We start from the raw sequence: 7,779 nt of genomic DNA on the forward strand, positions 1-7,779 counted from the left end.
AATTGCTTAAAGAAACCTCTGTCACTGAGGTCATTGATGTTTGGCCTCACCATAACAGGTGTTTATATTACAACAGACAGTGTCGGGATTTTTTTTTTTGTTTTAACAAATATAAGTCCATTCAACTTTAGGGCAGTAGGTATAAAGTCTCCAGAACTATATATGAAGCCCCTTCAAGTGTCAGTTTGCTTTAAATATTTATAAAATTCTGATCTTATAAGGGGGGTAGCAGGTCACCACAGCACTTAAATGAATTAATAAATAAAATAGCAATAAAAAAACACTGCCTGGTTCCATGCCTCCAGGACTGCATGAATTACATGATTTCCACATCAAATGGAAGGAAGAATTAAAACTGGACCCACAAAATCCCCAGGAAAGAGCTGGCTGAAACCCAAGCACTTATGAATTTTACGGCCTGAGGATTATTCACCCAGTTACACTTCCAATTTTTGACACACGAACAGCAGAGATCAAGAACATGAGCCAGAAATTTTGGCATTGCTGTGGCAGTTTGTCCTCTCTCCCCAGTTGCTCAAGTTCTGCTTGTCTTCATACAGACTGGAGAGAGCAGCTCAGTCTCCCCTGTGTACCTGAAGAGACAGGCAAGCAAAATATTAAACAGCTACAGATGCTGAAAGAACAGCAACTGTTCAGTCAGCTCTTCAGGGTTTTTTCAAAGCTTTGCTTGTAGGACAAGACTGATGAGAATGTCTGATGATTATTCAAAAAATAAAAAAAAAAAAAGCAAAGAAAATTTGTCTGATAGGAGCACAGCTAAAGCTTAATCTATTTATGTAAAAAAAAAAAACAGAGGCAAACTGCTGTTAATATCCTAGAGAGGCACAGACATTTCTGCTCATCTATTAGCAGGGGACAAACCACTCTTCTGGCACAGTGAGGGCTCACATCAAACTACCAGTCTGGCGACCATTTTTGCTCAAATCCCTCACATTCCCTCTTCTACTTAAGACAGGCATTCCTCACTGTTAAGGGCAGACACACCAGAGCAGATCATGTACTATTTTCCTTTTTTCTTTTTCGAGTATGGAGCTACAGCTCAAGACTTCTCATTCACAGTCAGTCGGTGCATGGGGCATGGTTTCATCACAGCAGGAAAAGCTTTTCCCTACCAGGCTGGTTGAGAGACTTATGTAGTTGGTAGGAGGTGGTGGTTACTGCTGGATGTACCTCGAGGGGGCTCTCTGGTCCAGCCTTCCTATACCGGTGACTGGCTCGGTCCTTGCCTTTTTTCATCCTATTTAAGTAGGCAATGCCAGCTAAGGTTCACAGTACAGACTCAGCATTCAACAGGGGAAAAGGCAAAGCCCTCCAAGTTTCTGACAATGGAGTAAAATACCACAGCACTGCTCCACGTAGAAGGACCAGCATTATTCCACAGAGAAACAAACCAGACTAAAGAAAACTCCTCTTTTTAAATACATCACACCAAAAGACTAGGCTTAATGTGAAAGTTCATAAGGTGCTGTGGTTCCAGGTCCCAACATTCATTTCTCCCATGAACTAAGCACCTTGGGAGACACGGTGTTTTATTGCAATTCACGGATCTCCACTCCTGATCATAAGAATAGACAAGAGAAAGAAAAAAAGGTTTCTTTCCCTGTTACATTTAGGCTGCCCCACACTGCAGGCACTGAGCCTGTTCCTTCCAACAGCAGTGGACTTCAGTGCTGCTCTAAGTGAGCAGGAAAATGAAAATTACAGAAGGGCTGTCTCCCAGTCAGGTTTATCAGGTGCAGTGAAATCCATCTAGGTGTCTGTCACTTCACAGCATGCTCCCTGCACTGCAGCTCCCCCAGAGTGTGAGATAACAGCTAGAGGGAAGATCCATTTTTTAGGCCTAAGAGAAGCGAAGCAGCTTGGTGAAAATGCACCCATGTGTCTTTGACAAAGACATAAGCAAGAACACTTTCCAAAGTACTGTTCTGTCAGAAGTCAACACACCAGGAGGTTGTGATGAGAAATGGAGAAAGGGAGAAGCCACAGAAGAACTTGCTATCACACCAACTGCACTAGCCTTAACTTGAAGAATAAAATGGAGGCCCTTATCTGCAGGTTGTCCCCTTTGCGTTTTCTTACCTTCATAGCCATCCTTTATAGGTGTGTTCCCTGTGTGATTAATTAGCAGCTGTGCAAAGTACACATTAAGGGATCTGATTGTAAGGCCTTCCGCTGGGACTCCGTGGCTGTTGAATACAGTACAGCCAGGGAACACAGACAAATCCATGTTCTCCTATAGAAATTAAAGTGTGACAATAGCATCTTTTGTAGCTGACATCCCTAATCTAGGTGGTGCCATCTATTAACCATGTTGTATCCATGTTCTCTTGAAGGAAGCTAAAAGGACTAAACCATTTAGTTTGATACTCATTTGATACTCAAAGGAGACCACTGAAGTGCACTGACATCCTATATAAAAGTAACTTAATTTTCAGAGTGATGGGAATGAGCAGTGGGGCTGCTATGCAACTGTTCACCTTGGCAAACCCTCAAAATGTCTCCAGTCTCATGCTCTGCATGGTCCCAGTAAGACATTTACCTCTGTTGCCTTTGCTGAACTACATTCTTACATTTGATACGCTGTTCCACTTTTACAATATAATGCCATGGCAGTACTTGAAAGGAGTAGATGGCCACTAAATTCAAAGCCAGAGCTGCTCTGCACTTCTGGGAAAAAGTGAATGTTTATCTCCCCCCTTCTGTTCTCCCCTCTCTCCCACCAAGCTTTCTACTAAACACAATTACATGCAGCATTTGACAACAGTGGTGATAAATTCTGTGCTGCTTGAATTGAAAATGTGAAGGACAATAGGACAAATATCAATGCATTCACAGATGACACAAAACCATTTCATCACTTTCAAGGCTTTTTGGTTGTGCTCAGGGATGACTTGCATGAACTAATTCCTCAGTGCATTGTTTTACAAAATCCTCTAGAGGAAAAATGGACTATGCCTAAGAGGTAGATCACGGAAAAGAAGAAAAACAATGAAAAACCCACAACTCCCAAAGGAAAACATCTTAGGGGCATGAAAATCTCTCAGTTGAGAAGTTGAGAATTTTCCAGTTGCACTAAAACTGGAAATTGAGTTTGGCTTTCAGATAACTACAATTTATTCCCCTCTGAGATTTATGTGCTGCCAGAAATACTTTCTTATGACTTATCTATAATAATTAGAGGCGAACACTTCTTTAACAAAAGGAGTCTCATTGGTGGCTTCCATTAAACACAGAAGTCAGTCAGTCTTCTAACAGCTGTGGCAGATGCTGTCCTCTTGCAGACACCATAGTTGAAAACTCTAATGTAGCTCTATTACCATTCTCCAGCATTAAACCAGTAAGCTTCCTGAAATCCCTTCAGTGTACAAAGTGTACAGAAATCTCAATTTAACTATGCATGTTGCTAATGGAAAACTTCAGAGAACATGAGCTAGCTCAGAGAATGCTCTGAGATCAAACCTCTGAATTCAAACTGAGGGGTGCAGAGAGTTTCATCACTACTTTGAGCTTGTTTTAGAGTCCTGCACATTTTTTCTACTTTCCGCTGTGAAGAGCTCAGAACAGTACTCTGCAGGCTCTCACAGATGTCCTGTGCAATCCTCAGCAATTGTATTAAACCTAAAAATTTAAGGGCATCAAAGAGCAACTTGCAGTTGCTAGCACTAGTTACCTCCTGCATTGCTAAGAAATGGAACAACCACCTGCCTAAGTACAACATCACATTGACAGACCAGTAAGTTGTGGCTTTTTAGGATAATCTCTACATGCAGTCCACCAGGGTACACATCCAGGACTGCTTTTAAAAAGTTAAATGGCCCAGAGGGGCATCAGTGGGATGCTGCCATCAGAAGAAAGAAAAAGACTGTGTGGTTGAAGGAAATGCAGTAATTTCTAAATGGAACAGGTTTACATTTCCATTTTTCCTCTGTGTCTGAAGTTCCTCCTTGCAACTCCTCTAGAGCAATGTATGGGGAACGTGCACCTAGCAGGGGATGGAAAGAGAACCACAAAGTTCACCCATCTGTCCTCTCAAATGGAAACACACACACTCTCCTTATGCTTCTCTCCTGTGCTCTCAACACAGACATGGCTCTTGACCCCTCTCCAGGCTTTCTGATCTCCTGATATACTTCAGGGCCTCCCCATGACTCTGGGGGCCTGATGTGAACTCTAGTATGTTTTGCTGCCACCTCTCTTCAGCTTCACTCAGCTGCAGGAGCAGAGTGCAAAACTCCTAAATGAGAAGCTGCTTTTCACTGCTAGTGGCCCAGAGGCAGGACAACAATTGCAACTCCAGAGAAGTTGCATACATCCATGTATTTTGAACAGGACTCAATACAGGTAGCCTTTAGGCTATGGAACATGGAGTTGTTTCTCGTGTTAGCCCTTGGAGTTCGGGCTGCAAATGGAAACACAGGACTGCTCAGCCAGTAGTTGCCTCTCAGAATCCTTTTAGGGATGAGAATTGGCTTCAAAAGGAACAACCATTACAGGTGCTTGACTTCACAGATACAATTAATCCTGCTGGAAGGTTTTCTTTTAGCAAGTTGGGCTTACTAGGTTGACTCTCCTCAGCAAGGAGGTACCAACTTAGTGCTTGTTAGGAAGGTGCAGCTGCAGTGAAGGACCAGAGGTTGGCCTCTCCTGACATGCCATGGTCTGGCACTGGCAAAATATGAAGAGCAACTGTGGAAAACGTGTCCCATGGAAACTACCTGCAGTTATTCTCCAGGGCCCTGCTTTCAGGCTGAGCAAAGCCACACAACCAGGCCACTGCTCAGCATGGCATTAATTCATGCCATGAAACTTCCAGCAACTCCAAACATATTGCAGTGCAGCTGGGGGACAGAGAGGAGCTCTGTGTGCCTCGCTGGACAGCTCAGAGAAACAGGAGCCAAAACAAGAGCTGAGCCAAATGGTTCTCTTCCCTGTGACTCATATGACAAGCAAATATTTTGAGGTCAGAAAAAAATGAGCTTTTCCTGTCTAGAGGCAACCAGTTGCTTTTCATTAGCATGTCATTTTGTATTGAGTCCTGTGCAAATTGGAATTAGACAATTCCAGACACTCTAATGAAAAAAATGGAAGCATTGGAAAAAATCATATACCTATACTAGCTATATGATGATCCAAATGAAAACATATTTATATCTTTGAAAGTGAAAAATGGATTACTTGTATCATTTATTTATCACATAAGAAATACCATGCCATATATTTATGGCATGAATTCTTTAATTTTGAATAAATGACAAATATTCATAGTGTTAGAGATGGAGCTGAGCAGCATAATAAGGCATTAAAGTACAATTTTCACCTGTTGACATCTCTTTTTAAGGACAGAAATTAAAATGTTGAAAATAGAAAGCATCAATAATCTTGAAGGTTATACCCAAAGGGCTCAGTAACACTATGTAAACAGAGAAATAATGTCATAACGTAGATTAAAATCTCACATTTCTAGATGAAAAATCTTGGAAAGCAAATGATGTGTATTTGTTCATTACAACTTAATTAGCACAGCCCAATATTAAGGACCAACAGTAAATTCAAGACTGTTTGTGGATGTATCTACGCTTACATATATATATCAAGAGTAATTACCAATATGATAAGTGTTGAAATAAAGACTGTTGAAATGCTTCTGGGATTTAAGTGAAGGAGTAATATCTCCATTTTAAACCCTGCTTCAAAATGTCTTTTACTATTTATTTCTGAGAAAAAAAAAATCTGAACATAAGTTTGATTTAAACCTTTCCTCAAATTTCCAGTTTTTCTTTACTGAGCTGGGGAAGAGAAGAGAGAGGAAGACATTTTCTGACAGTTTCTGCATTCCTCACTTGTATTTATTAAGAAGTGAAAGGCACCTAAGTGTTCATAGGAACCATGTGCATTTAAGAGTTGTTTAATGCAGGGAATAAATTATAGACTATTTGAAGTAGCTGACACCCCACAGATGTAAAGGCAGGTAATGATCCACACTGACAAGCCAGCAATAAATCTCTTCTAACCAATGCAGAGGGCAGCAGTACAAACCATGTCACCAAAAATATTGTCCCCAGGAGACCTGCAGCTCAGCTGTGCAGACCAAGACCACCTGTCTGTCCCTCAGTGGTTGTATCTCAGAGCAGCTAAAACTCCCAGCACATACAGTCCCTTTGATTCTGATTTTGATTTTCATTTGTAAGCAAGAGGTATTTTTTTCTTCTTCTGTATTGTTCACAAAATCTTTGTGTTACATAGCCATACACTATGTGTTAAGGATTATTTAACCCTTATTCAGTAAATACACTGTACAATATTTCTGATCAAATGTGAAATAGAAATGATGGGAAACTAAATGACAAAACAATCCCCCTCTGCTGTTTTGTACTTTGCATGCAAATCAGACGTCAGACAATGCAGAAATAACCACAAAGTGTTAAAGAGAAACAAAGCACGTGCCCATCAAATCCAAACAGACACTTATTTTCCAGACCCCACGTATAGCCAGCTATCTGATTCATCTTGCTGCTCTGCTGTAGGATGTTTTGATGCCATTTTAACATTTTACTATAGCTGGCAGTAGCATGATTCCAATGCAAGTGATCCCAGCTTGGGAGAGAGATGGTAGTAGTACTTCAACGAGGAAGATCAGAACACAATTACGCGTGGCCAGAAAAGTATTCAGTAATGATCCATCATGCTGTCTCTGGCTGCTTTACATGCAGAAAGATCACCTGCTTTAATCTTCCCAGTTTCCAGATCCACACAGAGCATCATATATTATGCCAAAAGGTACTCTGGGTGGCACTCTCGAGTTCACCACTGCAGCAGGCTCTATTGTTGTCAGGCTTTTTTTGTGTTCCCCAGCCCCTCCCCTGCCAAGTCTATACTAGACATCCCCTGTCAGAAAACTGTTTTTAAAGTATTTCTGTCTCAAAGGAAAGGTTCTTGCTACTCACTGTTTCTCCTCATATCGTGCAGCCTGCAGCCCCACAGAGATCCTTGTTCCCTCATGCTCACATACACGCCTCTGTCCCTCACTGCCTTTCTCCTGTGCTGCAGCCCCGGTGAGATCCTTCAGCGCAGAAAAGCAAACAGCGTGATGCAGACCTTTTCATTCCCTCCTTGCAGAACGATTTAGTAAATTCACTCTGAATGGCTCTTTTTTTTATTGTTAATCAATCTCTACTGGACACAGTGCATGTGTGGTAGAGAAAAATGGTGTCCTTTGGCAGAATTCAGGGAGTTTTCATCACTGAACAAAGTGCATTTTCTGCAAGCAAGTATACTTGACAACAGTCTATGCTAAAAGGAGTGGCTGGGGGAAGACAGTCTTGGGCTCATTACAGGCTTCTGTTTAATCCAAATTCCTGCAGCTGCCACTGCAAAGGCCAGGGAACAGCAGACTTGGGGACAAATCCTCAGATGGAGTAAATGGACACAGTTCCCTGAGAGTGCAAGACATTCAACCATGCTACACCTGGTGAGGAGCTGGCCTAAGTTCTTCCTTCTTTTTCTTCTGAGGCACATAAATTTATCTGACATATCACTAAAATTGCTTGTGAGAGCAGAGTGCAGCTTCATTTACCTCCACAGTGTTGCCTCAGATTTTCAAGGAGAGAAGAGGAATCGGTGCCTGACTCCTCACAGGCTTGAATCATTTTTGCTTGTGCAGAAGGGCTATGAACTCCCCCGGGGGGTGTAAATGAAACAATCTACCTCTGTGCCCACATGGGATAAAAAGAAGTGACTTGCCAGGGGCCAAAGGAGCAC

The 7,779-nt window shown here is 41.9% G+C and overlaps 1 protein-coding gene across 1 annotated transcript in view; it reads right to left on the reverse strand.

The window, feature by feature from the left end:
• The window catches only part of GHITM (growth hormone inducible transmembrane protein), a 49,063-nt gene extending 42,083 nt beyond the window's left edge, over positions 1-6,980 (reverse strand). Inside the window, exon 1 of the mRNA XM_039379725.1 lies at positions 6,966-6,980. The gene's annotated coding sequence lies outside the window, so the exon portion shown is untranslated. The remainder of the gene's footprint in view (positions 1-6,965) is intronic.
• Between the last annotated feature and the right edge of the window lie 799 nt (positions 6,981-7,779).

This window comes from Pipra filicauda, unplaced genomic scaffold (genome assembly GCF_003945595.2).
Source record: "Pipra filicauda isolate LSUMZ 115617 unplaced genomic scaffold, ASM394559v2 scaffold173_size1550139_pilon, whole genome shotgun sequence".
NCBI lineage: Eukaryota > Metazoa > Chordata > Aves > Passeriformes > Pipridae > Pipra > Pipra filicauda.